The sequence below is a fragment of the Bos grunniens genome, chromosome 8, assembly GCF_055505025.1.
Source record: "Bos grunniens cultivar Pamir isolate PY7600 chromosome 8, Bosgru_T2T1.0, whole genome shotgun sequence".
Taxonomy (NCBI): domain Eukaryota; kingdom Metazoa; phylum Chordata; class Mammalia; order Artiodactyla; family Bovidae; genus Bos; species Bos grunniens.
This window is the reverse complement of record NC_141172.1, coordinates 3918658-3933953: the sequence shown is the minus strand read 5'-3', so window position 1 is coordinate 3933953 and position 15296 is coordinate 3918658. Positions and strand designations below refer to the sequence as shown.

Below are 15296 nucleotides of genomic sequence, written 5' to 3'. Positions count from 1 at the left end.
TATATTCAATATCTTGTAATAACTTAAAATGGAAAAAGTCTGAAATGAGTGTGTATACACTTGTGTGCATGTATGTTCAGTTGTGTCTGAATCTTTGCAACATCATGGACTGTAGCCCACCAGGATCCTCTGTCCATGTATAGCCATATATAATTGAATCACTCTGCTATAGACCTGAAACAAATCAACTGTACTTCAATTAAAACATTTTTTAAAAATGAAGAGCTTTAAAGGGGGAAATTTCTTCTAGTAATAAATATTTATTAAACTGAGTTACAATCAGTTTAGATTTTGAATGAGTTGGAATTTTTATCATTTCTAAGTGATGGCTTTTAACTCCAGTCAATCATAAAGGAAATCAGTCCTGAATATTCATTGGAAGGACTGATACTGAAGCTGAAGTTCCAATACTTTGGCCACCTGATGCAAAGAACTGACTCATTGGAAAAGACCCTGATGATAGGAATAAGGCATGAGGAGAAGGGGACGACAGAGGATGAGATGGTTGGATGGCATCACCAACTCAATGGACGTGAGTTTGAATAGGGTCCGAGAGTTGGTGATGGACAGGGAAGACTGACATGTGCAGTCCATAGGGTTGCAAAGAGTCGGCCACGACTGAACTGAACTGAACTGATTTATTTATTTGGCTGCGTTGGGCCTTAGCTGTGGCATGTGGGATCTTTTGCGGCACACAGACTTGCTAGTTGTGGCACATAAGTGTGGGCTTCAGTAGTTGGTGGCACTTGGGCTAAGTAGCTCTGTGGCATGTGGGATATTAGTCCCCCAATCCAGGATCAAACCTGCATCCCCTGCATTGCAAGGTGGATTCCTAACCGTTGGACCATCAGAGAAGCCCCTAAGAGATGGCTTTTAGATGTATTATATGGTTTCTAAACACATTCAACATCAATAAAACTGGCTTTAAAAGGTATTTTCAAAATGTGAAACTGTACCAGAAAAATGAATAATCCAATCAAAAAATGCGCCAAAGAACTAAATAGACATTTCTCCCAAGAAGACATACAGATGGCTAACAAACACATGAAAAGATGCTCAACATCACTCATTATCAGAGAAATGCAAATCAAAACCACAGTGAGGTATCAACTCACACCAGTCAGAATGGCTGCAACCCATAAGTCTACAAGCAATAAATGCTGGAGAGGGTGTGGAGAAAAGGGAACCCTCTTACACTGTTGGTGGGAATGCAAACTAGTACAGCTTCTATGGAGAACAGTGTGGAGATTCCTTAAAAAACTGGAAATAGAACTGCCATATGACCCAGCAATCCCACTGCTGGGCATACACACCGAGGAAACCAGAATTGAAAGAGACACGTGTACCCCAATGTTCATTGCAGCACTGTTTACAATAGCCAGGACGTGGAAGCAACCTAGATGTCCACCAGCAGATGAATGAATAAGAAAGCTGTGGTACATATACACAATGGAGTATTACTCAGCTATAAAAAAGAATGCATTTGAGGCAGTTCTAATGAGGTGGATGAAACTGGAGCCTATTGTGCAGTGTAAAGTAAACCAGAAAGAGAAACATGAATACAGTATATGAATGCATATATGTGGAATTTAGAAAGATGGTAACGATGACCCTGTATGCAAGACAGCAAAAGAGACACACACGTAAAGAACAGACTTTTGGACTCTGTGGGAGAAGGCGAGGGTGGGATGATTTGAGAGACTAGCATTGAAACATGTATATTACCATATGTGAAACAGATGACCAGTGCAAAATCGATGCATGAAGCAGGCACCCAAAACCGGTGCTCTGGGACAACCCAGAGGGATGGGTGGGGAGGGAGGTGGGAAGGGAGTTCAGGACAGTGGGACACATGTACACCCATGGCTGATTCATGTGGATGTATGGCAAAAACCACCACAATATTTTAAAGTAATTAGCCTCCAATAAAATAAATAAATAAAATTTTTAAAAAAGAATGAAGAACAACAACAACAACAAAATTTTTTTAGTCAAAAAATTTTTTTAAATGTGAAATTATGGATCTAAGCCAAAGGGTGGATTCCAGACCATCAGAGTTCTCATCACCTAGCAGCTTGTTAGGAATGTAACTTCTTGGACCCCACCCCAGACTGAATGAATCAGAATTTGAGGTGGGGATGAGAAGGTGGCTCAGCAATCTGTTTTTATTTTATTTTATTTTATTGTTGACACCTCGTGGCTTGCAGGATCTTAGTTCCCCGATCAGGTTTCAAACCTGGGGCCCTGGTTATGAGAGCTCTGAGTCCTAACCACTGGACCACCTGGAAATCCTCAGCAATCTGTTTTGACAATCCCTTCAGGTACTATGGGGTCTTCCCTAGTGGCTTAGTGGTAAAGAATCCGCCTGCTATGCAGGAGACATGGATTCAATCCCTGGGTCAGGATGATCCCCTGGAGGAGGAAGTGGCAACCCACTCCAGTATTCTTGCCTGGGAAACCCCATGGACAGAGGAGCCTGGCGGGCTACAGTCCATGGGGGTCACAAAGAGTCAGACATGACTTAGCGACTAAACCAACAGGACCACCAGGTACTACAGTTTAATAACCACTGGCTTAAAGCACGCTAGAGGATTTTTGAAATAAGGTGTTTTTGGATATGTTCCTCTCAAGGTAAATGTAGCTCTAGATTACCCCTGACCATTCTTTAGACATCTGCATCCATATACAAAAGCTTGACAACCACAGCAGAGAATTAACTTGGATTTATTAATACTAGTGCTGAGACATTAAGAGCTAGGGCACAAAGTAGTGTATTATCTCTATTTGTAGACTTTTCTGTATCTAGCAGCCTTTAGTATCCCCGAGAAATTCTGATTTAGTATCCCCAGAATAGAAAAAATTCCCACAGAGTGAGCTGACATCAGTGCATTTCAGAGTCTCACATGGCTAATAGCTGTACTTGGACAGCACATTTCAGAAAGAATATTGAACCTATGGCTGATTCATGTTGATGTTTGGTAGAAACCAATGCAATACTGTAAAGCAATTATCTTTCAATTAAAAATAAGTAAATTAAAAAGAAAAAATATTGAGTGCTCAGTCATTTCAGTCCTGTCCAACTCTTTGCGACCCCGTAGACTGTAGTCCGAAGGGCTGAACCCATGAAGACTCCCGGAGTGCGGTGTTTGCTTGAGGGTTTCTCCTCCAGAACTAAGCACACAGCTTTAGTTGACTGCTCCTGCAGAGCACCCTGGGACATCTCAGGAGGAGGGAACAAGGCTGCACGCGGTGTGGTGCTCTCCCTTTCCCAAGCTTGTGGGGAGAAAAGCAAACATCATTACGGGTTAAAAGCAGAGCCCTCCACTCCCCACCCCTGAAGGACTGTTTACAGCATTCTGAAGTAGCTCAGAGCCTCTCATATTTGGTTTGACCGTGAACCAGTGACCCTACAGTGAGGCGCAGACACCACAGAGACGGGCAGAACTGGGACGTCAGCATCCAGGCCTGGATTCTGGGTCAGGCTATGTGTGAACTTGTTGTATGACTTTGACTTGACACACCCCTTGACCAGAGTCCTGCAGTTTCTTGTTCTCTTCCTCCTCCTCCTTTTTTTTTTTTTTTTTTTACCATAAGAACTAACCATTTTATTTATTTATTTTAAAATTTTTGGCCATGCCTCATGGCATGAGGGATCTTCCCCAATTAGGGGTAGAACCCCTGCCCCCACTGGAAGCAGAATCCTAACCACTGGACCACCAGGGTAGTCCCTGTAGTTTCTTCTTAAGGATGGTAACATAATCTACCATTGGGTGTAACCACTGGGTGGTTACATCTTCAGAAGGAGATGAATGTAAAATCATTTTGAAAAACAAGACCAATATTATAAATAGAATCTATTTATCATCTATTTGTTCACCTGTATCTGATACCATAATATTAAGAATTAATAATATGCTGCAGGTGGGGATCTACTGTTTTCAGCTTGCAAAAGTGGAAAATGACTTCAGTTCAGTCACTCAGTCGTGTCCGACTCTTTGCAACCCCATGAATCGCAGCACGCCAGGCCTCCCTGTCCAACAGGAACTCCCGGAGTTCACTCAGACTCACGTCCATCGAGTCAGTGATGCCATCCAGCCATCTCATTCTCTGTTGTCCCCTTCTTCTCCTGCCCCCAATCCCTCCCAGCATCAGAGTCTTTTCCAGTGAGTCAGCTCTTCGCATGAGGTGGCCAAAGTACTGGAGTTTCAGCTTCAGCACCATTCCTTCCAAAGAAATCCCAGGTCTGATCTCCTTCAGAATGGACTGGTTCGATCTCCTTGCAGTCCAAGGGACTCTCAAGAGTCTTCTCCAACACCACAATTCAAAAGCATCAATTCTTCGGCGCTCAGCCTTCTTCACAGTCTAACTCACATCTGTACATGACCACAGGAAAAACCATAGCCTTGAATAGATGGACCTTTGTTGGCAAAGTAATGTCTCTGCTTTTCAATATGCTATCTAGGTTGGTCATAACTTTCCTTCCAAGGAGCAAGCGTCTTTTAATTTCATGGCTGCAATCACCATCTGCAGTGATTTTGGAGCCCAGAAAAATAAAGTCTGACACTGTTTCCACTGTTTCCCCATCTATTTCCCATGAAGTGATGGGACCGGATGCCATGATCTTAGTTTTCTGAACGTTGAGCTTTAAGCCAACTTTTTCACTCTCCACTTTCAGTTTCATCAAGAGGCTTTTGAGTTCCTCTTCACTTTCTGCCAGAAGGGTGGTGTCATCTGCATATCTGAGGTTATTGATATTTCTCCCAGCAATCTTGATTCCAGCTTGTGTTTCTTCCAGTCCAGCGTTTCTCATGATGTACTCTGCATATAAGTTAAATAAGCAGGGTGACAATATACGGCCTTGACGTACTCCTTTTCCTATTTGGAACCAGTCTGTTGTTCCATGTCCAGTTCTAACTGTTGCTTCCTGACCTGCATACAGATTTCTCAAGAGGCAGGTCAGGTGGTCTGGTATTGCCATCTCTTTCAGAATTTTCCACAGTTGATTGTGATCCACACAGTCAAAGGCTTTGGCATAGTCAATGAAGCAGAAATAGATGTTTTTCTGGAACTCTCTTGCTTTTTCCATGATCCAGCAGATGTTGGCAATTTGATCTCTGGTTCCTCTGCCTTTTCTAAAACCAGCTTGAACATCAGGAAGTTCACGGTTCACGTATTGCTGAAGCCTGGCTTGGAGAATTTTGAGCATTACTTTACTAGCATGTGAGATGAGTGCAATTGTGCGGTAGTTTGAGCATTCTTTGGCATTGCCTTTCTTTGGGATTGGAATGAAAACTGACCTTTTCCTGTCCTGTGGCCACTGCTGAGTTTTCCAAATTTGCTGGCATATTGAGTGCAGCACTTTCACAGCATCATCTTTCAGGATTTGAAATAGCTCAACTGGAATTCCATCACCTCCACTAGCTTTGTTTGTAGTGATGCTTTCTAAGGCCCACTTGACTTCACATTCCAGGATGTCTGGCTCTATGTTGGTGATCACACCATCATGATTATCTGGGTCATGAAGATCTTTTTTGTACAGTTCTTCTGTGTATTCTTGCCACCTCTTCTTAATATCTTCTGCTTCTGTTAGGTCCATACCATTTCTGTCCTTTATCGAACCCATCTTTGCATGAAATGTTCCCTTGTATCTCTAATTTTCTTGAAAAGATCTCTAGTCTTTCCCATTCTGTTGTTTTCCTCTATTTCTTTGCATTGATCACTGAGGAAGGCTTTCTTATCTCTTCTTGCTATTCTTTGGAACTCTGCATTCAGATGCTTATATCTTTCCTTTTCTCCTTTGCTTTTCACTTCTCTCCTTTTCACAGCTATTTGTAAGGCCTCCCCAGAGAGCCATTTTGCTTTTTTGCATTTCTTTTCCATGGGGATGGTCTTGATCCCTGTCTCCTGTACAATGTCATGAACCTCATTCCATAGTTCATCAGGTGCTCTATCTATCAGATCTAGGCCCTTAAATCTATTTCTCACTTCTACTGTATAATCATAAGGGATTTGATTTAGGTCATACCTGAATGGTCTAGTGGTTTTCCCTACTTTCTTCAATTTAAGTCTGAATTTGGTAATAAGGAGTTCATGATCTGAGCCACAGTCAGCTCCTGGTCTTGTTTTTGTTCACTGTATAGAGCTTCTCCATCTTTGGCTGCATAGAATATAATCAATCTGATTTCGATGTTGACCATCTGGTGATGTCCATGTGTAGAGTCTTCTCTTGTGTTGTTGGAAGAGGGTGTTTGCAGAAAATGACTTAGTTGATTTCAAATATATATATATATTTCACATCATGAAAATAAAATTCAACTAGGATTATCTTGACACGGCAAACAGATAGTTATTAGAAGCCTTAATTGAAAAGCCTCCATCAAGCAACTTGTGAAGAACCATGTGAATGCTTTAGACAATCCCCAAATAAAACTGGTTGTCATCTGGTCCTGTGTAAAGGGAAGGGGTGAGACTCATAATTTCCTATTGATGCTGGGCATTCTTAAGTACTGGACATTTTAACTTTCTATAGAGGAATTAGGAAGGAAACAGGCAGGTAGATTATAGAGAGACCAGATACTTTTCTATCCAAACTAGGACATTTTAAGAGTAAAAGGAAGCATTAATGATAATTGTAGCTGTTGCTCAGTTGCCCAGTCATATCTCTTTGCGTTCCCATGGACTGCAGCACGCCAGGCCTCCCTGTCACTCACCATCTCCCAAAGTTTTCCCAAGTTCATGTCCATTGAGTCGGCATCCAACCATTTCATCCTCTGCCACCCCCTTCTCCTACCTTCAGTCTTTCCCTGCATCAAGGTCTTTTCTAATGGGTTGGCTGTTTGCATCAGGAGGTCAAAGTATTGGAGCTTCAGCTTCAGCATCAGTCCTTCCAATAATATTCAGGGTTGATTTCCTTTAAGATTGACTGATTTGATCTCTGTGTAATGATAATTAACCAGGTGCAAACTAGGACTGTTCCTGGTAAACCGGGACCTGTGCCTCTGAGTTACAAACTAGTAAGCTCACCCTTCACAAGGTGAGTGAGGTCAAGACAGAAGATTCTTCAGCGTCCAGGCTTTCTGTACTGAGGCTGACCCGGGCACACATGGTGGGCAGCAGACTGTAGAAACCCTGCGGACCATCTCCTGATGTGCTGAGGGGGGCCACTTCAGGCCGTGAGGGCAGAAAAAATGAGCCCAGGCTTCTATGAAGCACAGCATCAGACATGCACCTGAGCTGGCATCTCTGAAGCCGCAGTACCAGGCACACCAGCCTGGCATGTCGGGAGCAGAGATGTGTGACTGTGATAACAGTTTCTGGCCAGTGTCAAGTCCACCAAATAGAGTCGCCGACAGCTCCAGGGTCTCTGACAAGGGCTCCAGACATAAATCAAAGAGCAATCTTCTCATGTTGGCGGCGTGGGAGGACCGGCCACTTGTCACCTGTCAGTGTTCCCGCTCTGGTCACACACGTGGAGAGTAATTACAGCCAGCTGGTGGTGTCATCTGAGAGTTATGATGGCCAGAGCAGGACCTGGGGATGCTGTGAAAGCAGGGGATGAAGGGCACCCATGTCTGGAGATGTGGCCTACCTGTCATTGTTGCCATCGGCTCCCAGAGTCACAGGGAATTGCTGAGAAATAGTTTCCCTTTGAGGTGGTCCCTCTCAGGATTTATATAAAATGCCCTCTTTCTTTATCTTCAGCACCTGCTTATGAAAGAATATCTCTGCTTTATATCTGTGTCAGGAGAAGGCAGTGGCACCCCACTCCAGTGCTTTTGCCTGGAAAATCCCATGGATGAAGAAGTCTGGTGGGCTGCAGTCCATGGGGTCGCTAAGAGTTGGACACGACTGAGCGACTTCACTTTCATTTTTCACTTTCATGCCTTGGAGAAGGAAATGGCAACCCACTCCAGTGTTCTTGCCTGGAGAATCCCAGGGATGGGGGAGTCTGGTGAGCTGCCGTCTATGGGGTCACACAGAGTCGGACACGACTGAAGTGACTTAGCAGCAGCAGCAGCAGCAGCAGGGGAAGAAGCCTCAGGAGATCTTCTGAAAGGGGTTTCAGGGATAAATCAGTGTTCCCAGGAATCTCACGTTACTATTGTTCAGCCACTCAGTCATGTCTGACTCCATGGGATTTCCCAGGCAAGAATATTGGATGGGTTACAAATCCCTTCTCCAGGGGATCTTCCTGACCCAGGGATCAAACCTGCATCTCCTGTGTTTGCAGGTGGATTCTTCACCACTCAGCTTCCCTGAGAAGCCTGAAAGCTCTTCCCAGGTGGCGCTAGTGGTAAAGAACCTGATTGCCAATGCCGGAGACATAAGAGATGTGGGTTCGATCCCTGGGTTGGGAAGTTTCCCTGCAGAAGGAAATGGCAACCCACTCCAGTATTCTTGCCTGGAGAATCCCATGGACAGAGGAGCCTGGCGGACTACAGTCCATAGGGTTGCTAAGAGTCAGACACAACTGAAGTGACTGACCTCTCATGCACCAACTCACAAAAGAATCCTGGGCCTTGCATTACACACTGAGGACTCTGAGACAGTGAATGCATTTAAAAACAGTCTTGTGATCATGTGGATATTTTAAATTAAGTACTGATAGACTTAGAAGCAGCACATTGTTATTGCCATGGTATTCATCAGCCTTGGAACACATGAAAATCCCTTGATTAGTTCACAACTGTTTTCCAGCACAGCCTATTCTTGGTAAATACATTAAAAAGGGGTTTGAAAAGTTAACTATTTTCTAACTTCTGGGAAAAAATCATTTCTTATCCTGGAGAAGCAGCAGTTCCCGAGGCCAGATGAACTTTCTGCTTTTTTCCCTCCAATTCTGATAAAAGGGTGGGTCAGAACTCTGCTGCTCCAACTTCTAAATCCTGTTCTTTCCAGGAAAGATAATCTCTCCAGTGACCGTTCAGTCCTCTTGCCAAATAAATACACAAACATATGTAATGTTCTATGTTTCAGAACAGTCATGGTGGTGTTTGAAGGAAGCAGATTCCCACCCTCAGTGATGCTGGGAAATTGGACATGTTCATGTAAGTGCCAGGCCCTTCTGCCCAGGGGGAGGTTCTGAGACTTCCTTTTATTCTATTTGGGTGTTCAGTCTTCTCACACGTCTAACAATTACTTAGCAGTTTAAGGATTTTTTTTTTTTTTTTAAGTATCTATCTATTTGAGTTGCACCGGATCTTAGCTGCAGCATGTGGGATCTAGTTCTCCAACTGGGGATCGAACCCCTGCCCTCTGCATTGGCAGCAGGAAGTCTTAACCACTGGGCCACCAGGGAAGTCCCTTGAAGATCTGATTTTGGCTTTCATGTCCCAGGCTTCTCTTGGAAAAAATCTTCTAGTTTTAATTTTTTTTTGTATTACATCCTTTAAGTCAAAGTAAGAGTACAAGGCCCTCTGAGATCAGGAAAGCAACCCATTGTGATCCCAGGTGTCACGCCTAAAGGATGCAGTATTCAGGTTCTTTTTGGGGACAGTGCCAAGCGGGTTATGACCAGCTCCCCCCGACGACAGCATCCTCGAATGCTGCAGATCCAGGCTTTCCAGGGCACAGCCCACGGGGCTGGCTCTTTGGTGCGACTGTAAACAGCAGTCAACTGTTTAATGACCTAATGTGGATTTTTATAGACTCATCTCCTTCTACAACCAGGTTGCTCTCTGAACACTTGAGATAAATCTTCACCCACTCTCTGAAATTGTTCAACACAGGTTAATTTCTCATTATCGATTTTCTCCATCATGCATCTTGAATGCTTCAAGATCTCTTGACCAACACACAAAAAAATCTCTGCGACTGTCAGTTTAAACAGAATAGTTCTTCAAAAGAACGCTTGAAACATCAGTAAGGAGAATGAAGTAACTCTTCCCCACCTATTAGCAGGGCAGTGTAACTGGATGTTGGATTAGATTTCAAGGAGAGAACACAATCAGGAACATTTATAAGAAGCGGTTTCATCTGTTTAAGCTTCTGAACGTGAGTGCTACTCTTGTAGGTGTCCCCAGGCAGCTACGTTATTGTCATCAAGGGACTGAACATTTCAAGTGAAATCAGAGTAAGGACCTGAACCTTCTTGGATGATGTAAGAGTCAATGCAACACAGGAGGAAAAGCACTGGACACTAGGCGTTGGAAGACCCTTTCGCCCTGTTAGAATTAGGACCATTTTCTCTAGGCTTTTGCTATTCATCTATAAAAACAGATTGGATTCTAAGAGTCTTCCTAGTTCTAAAATTCAATGCTTTTATATCCAAGACTATATATATATATATAATTATTATTAATATAAAACTGAGTTAAAACAACAAAACCCACTCCAGTGTTCTTGCCTGGAGAATCCCAGGGACGGGGGAGCCTGGTGGGCTGCTGTCTATGGGGTCGCACAGAGTCGGACATGACTGAAGCTACTTAGCAGCAGCAGCAGCAGCAGCAAAACAACGAAAGCAAAATAAAAACCGTTTTCTACCTGGAAGAAAAAACACTTGAGAAATGTATGTATGACAAAATATCATTCTTTCCTCTACAGGCTTATCTCCATATATTCTTCCCCTACCCCCACTGTTACTGAAGAGTAAAAAAAATTCTTTTAAGGATTAAGTGTTCCATTTAGTTTTAAAATCATCCCTGAAATACTGTCCCATGAATAGAAAATGGGGTCAGAAGCACTTTATTAATGGAAAGTCCTTCAATGTGTGTCCAAGAAAAACAAAAGCATCATTAATATCTACACTATAAAAAAAAGGAACAACAACAAAAAATAAAGCCAGCCCAAAGGAACACCCAACCAATTCTATGTCCCCAGCCCTTACCAGACATAACTGAAGTGTACCAAGTCATTTTCACACGTTTCTTGGAGTGTAGATTTATTTGGATTTAAGAATCTCCTCAACAAATTACATCAGCCTCACTCCATGTCCTTCCTTAATAAAACAATGACTGAACTAACATCAGACTCTGAAAATTTTAAAAATAATAGAAAAGTAAAAATAGATTTTCCTAGTGAAATTCCTCGCCTAAACCTTACATGGTTTTGCTGCTTCCGTGAAATATTTCTCTTTGGAGTAACTTGGTAGCATAGTTTTTTATTCGTGTTTGTTTTCAACTGGATTCATACAAGGGCACTGAATTAGAACTCCAGCTGGCTTATGGAGCATGAACTTTTATGACCAATAAGTTACCTCTGCTGTGAAAGGAAAATGACAGACGTCAGTGAAGGCATGGAGACGCTGGAAGTCCGTTTCGTGATGTAATTTAAGTCTCAGATAGCACACCCTCATGGCAAAATAACACAAGGACACAGGATGGTATGCGCACTCTAGAATCCTCTGCAGCACTCTGAGCCATTCTAGTTGGAGAACGGGCTTATTCTAAACCTGCAACAGGCTGTCAGAGGGGTCACGCCCTCCATCTCCACCCCCACCCACCCACTTAATAGGATCCATTCATAGCTACTCACTACTGCAGGATTTGACCTGAGAAATGCTAGGATTTATTAACTCAGCAGTTGTTTGGGAAGGTCCCTAAGTCATCTTTGCCCTTGGCCAGCAAGGGGACTGCTCAAAGTTCTTGGAAGCAGCTGGCGAGGTTCTCAGCCAAGTTCTTCGGGATGCAGGAAGTTCTTCAGGACGCCCTCCTTGGACAAGGCATTTACAGGTCTTTCCAAACAGGCTTCCTGGATCTAGGAAAAGTTATTCCTGACTCCTTTGACCCAGAGGCTGGCTAAAGTTGAATTTTTTTTATCATCTGTAGGGAATCACTCTTTTCGTCCTTCCTTTTTTTTTCTTCCTAGGACCTGGCATGGTAGTTAAATTTTTCTAAAACAGTCATATTAATATGTTCAAAAACCCACTGCTGAGTCTCTGAGAGAGGATCGCATCTGGCCATGAAGATCTTCTTCTCTGCAGGGTTACAGTCCATGCAGCTGTTACTCACAGGATGGAACAACGTTCTGTCCTGCAGGGATGGGAAAGGAAGGGAGAGATGGACATCATGTATGGTGAATGTTTGGAACCCAAAACATACAGAGGAAGTAAACTGTCCCTGCTATCTCAGTATATATCGGCAGTGTGAGAAATAAAAGTACCTCCTAAGTCCAACAGTGGGCTTCCCTGGTAGCTCAGCTGGTAAAGAATCCGCCTGCAATGGAGGTGACCTCGGTTCCATTCCTGGGTCGGGAAGAAGCCCTGGAAAAGGGATGGGCTACCACTCCAGTATTTTTGGGCTTCCCTGGTGGCTCAATCGGTAAAGAATCCACCCACAATGTGGGAGACCTGGGTTCGATCCCTGGATTGGGAAGATCCCCTGGAGGAGGGGATGACAACCCCCTCCAGTATTCTTGTCCGGAAAATCCCATGGACAGACGAGCCTGGGGGGCTATAGTCCATGGGATCGCAAAGAGTCGGACACCACTGAGTGACAGGCACAGTATACGTTGGACGTGGTGTTGCCATGGGAAACCTGGTTTCCTAGGACCCATTGGTGCCATGTGGGGCCTCCAGAAGGTTCAGCCAGAAACCATTCATTCATTCATTGATTTTTTTAAAAAAATGCAATACATTCATTTCCTGCTCTGCGGTAAGCGTTTTCCTATCTGCTTAGGTTTTGAAGATGAGAAGTCTACCAGAAGTTGCTAGTTAAGCATCTAGTAATCCAGCTATTTGGGGGAGAGGCATATATTCAGAAATGGTAATTTAGTTCATAGTGAACACTGCCATGGGGCTTCCCAGGTGGCTCAGTGGTAAAGAATCTGCCTACCAATGCAGAAGACACAGGAGATGTGGGCTCAACCCCTGGGTTGGGAAGATCCCCTGCAGGATGAAATGGCAACCTACTCCAGTATTCTTGCCTGGAGAATCCCATGGACAGAGGAGCCTGGAGGGCTACAGTCTATGTGGTTGCAAAGAGTCAGACACGACTGAAGTGACTGAGCACACATGCACAAACAGTGCCACACACACACGCGCGCGCACACACACACACATACACACACACGAGGACCAGAAGAGTCATCATTTCCCTACTCTTTTTGTTTCTAAATTAATTAATTTACTTGGCTTCCTCGGGTCTTAGTTGCATCATTGCGGTGCATGAACTCTCTAGTTGTGGTGTAGGCTCAGTAGTTACCATGTGGGATCTTAGTTCCCCAACCAGGGATTGAACCCGCATCCCCTGCATTGCAAGGTGGATTCTTAACCGTGAGACTACCAGGGAAGTCCCTTCCCTACCCTTGTACTGAGCCTGTAATGGGAAAGGGAAATAGCCGAGGACCAGGACCAAAGAGAGCTGGATGCAGGGTTGTGAGGGTCGCAGGATGAACACAGCGGGCTGGGGGCTCACAGTGCACAGGCAGGATCTCAAAGCACAAACTCAAAGTTGACTCGAGCTTCTGTCTCTCCCTGACCCCTTTATTGGTGTCGAAGCTCTTCCTGTGGTGTAATTGTCACTGTTTTCTGTCGAATGGAGGAGGCGGTGCTCCCTCAGTGCGTGATAGAGCTTTGGATGAAGGTGTGAGCAGGACACAGAAGTTGAGTGGCAACCAAGCCCCTGTGTGAACAGCCTCGATGAACACAGACCCTCTTTCCATTGCACAAGCAGGAAGAAGGCTGTCAGTGGTATGAGAAAAGGATCTTTAACTAGTAATAAATGCTTTTGTCTCTTACAGCATCTATGCATTAAAAAAAATGTCCGTAACATGTAAAAATGTCCCCAGACCACTGCTTAAAATTTTGGAACAAGGAATGTTTTATTGTTTAGCTTAGGAAAACATTTAGAGGTTCTGATGAATTTCTTTGACTGAGGAATATTAGACTTGGCATGCTTAGAATGAAAGAGTCTCTCAGTCACCCCATGTAAACAGTTCTGGGTTACCCTGCTTGTTAAGCAATATTTAATGTCCTTCAGGACCCGGATGTTTGCATACTTGGGCTCCTGGGGATAGCAGGAAGATTAAGGAAGGAGGGAGGTGGCAGCCCAAAGTGCCCTTTGCACGTCTCCACGTGGAGTGTACACACAGAGCTCCGTCTGATACAAAGGTTCCCTTTCTCTCCTCTGTTCTCTTTTAAGTCTCCTGAGTTTATTGTGGATTTTGTTTTCGTTACAGCAAGAAGGCTGCCAAGGCCTCCTGCCCATTTTCCTCGTCCCCTGCTTCACTAGCTGCTGGTTGACCCTGTGGAGCCCTATACCAAGGTCACAGGTGTGGATCCCTGTATCAAGGTCACAGCATAAAAGTCTCTGGAACTGACCAAGCCCCATAGTAACTGTTGCCATGAGCCTCCTGATCTCAACTGTCCGGTTCCCTGACTCCCTTACTATGTAAAATGCCCACCCTACTCTCCACTCTATAGCACCCTAACCAATCATCTAATGCCACTGTTTCAGAAGGAATTTTCTCTGTCTTGAGACTATAAAAATTGGCTGCAAGCTTGCAAAAACACTTGGCTCTCCTGTGAGCTGGCCCGATGTTCTAACAGCGTCTCCCATTCTGGTAAACTTTATTCTCCTCTCATTCTGTCTCATGTCTGGAAATTCTTTTCCAACCTGTGCATGGATCATGAGAGACCCCAGGGCAGCTGGAGGGAGCTCTCCTTGCAAGGGTGAGATAGCAGATTCTTGAGGAGGAGGGCTGTGCTCTGAACTCACCGCTTCCTTCCTCCTGGGGTGGAAGACAACAGACCCCGCCTCCACACACACTGCGGCCCCCTCGGCTCCCTGGGCAGCAGGCTCCTTGCCCCCTACGTCCTCCTTTTCAGCATCCCTCCCACTCTGTTTCCTGCCCCCACTCTCTGTGAGTTTAGCTACATAGGCCTAGTGTATTTAAACCAATTTCTCCAAGAGCATCCCTAAGCTGTTATATTCATGAAAATTCTATAGGACCTGCTAAATTCTAAACTCCACTTTATTCCACATCTGTGGACTCCTCTTTCCTCTGAACCAGCCAGATTTCTTTCTATTGTCACTTTTGTCAATGTCTCAAGACAAGCAGAGGCTCACAGTTTCTCTCCCCGGACGTGTATTTCCATAAAATGTAAAAAAATAAGCGGGGGTGGGGGGGTGGGAAGTAGAACATGTTTTAATTCTCTTCCTTTCTCAGCTTGTGCCTCTCAGCTAGGATACAAAAGCCAAAGCACATTTTTCTGAATATTTTATCTGAATGTTATTTTCTGAGCCACAAGGTGATCGCATTTTCCCAGCTCTCCAGCTGAAACTCAGGCTCTGGCAGATCCAGGTCTGCTCATGGGGACAGCTGGTGGGACGTGCAGACTCAGCACAAGCCTGAGCCAT

At 44.3% G+C, this 15296-nt stretch overlaps 1 long non-coding RNA gene across 2 annotated transcripts in view; it reads left to right on the top strand.

Moving 5' to 3' along the window:
• The window catches only part of LOC147366561 (uncharacterized), a 73695-nt gene extending 58723 nt beyond the window's left edge, over positions 1-14972 (top strand). The window contains exons 2-4 of one of the 2 annotated variants that reach the window (XR_015169373.1): positions 8977-9047; positions 13479-13627; positions 14116-14972. This is a non-coding gene — a long non-coding RNA (uncharacterized LOC147366561). Of the gene's footprint in view, positions 1-8976; positions 9048-13435; positions 13628-14115 lie in introns of both variants that reach the window. The other variant, XR_015169372.1, reaches the window with a different exon arrangement.
• Positions 14973-15296: the final 324 nt, after the last annotated feature.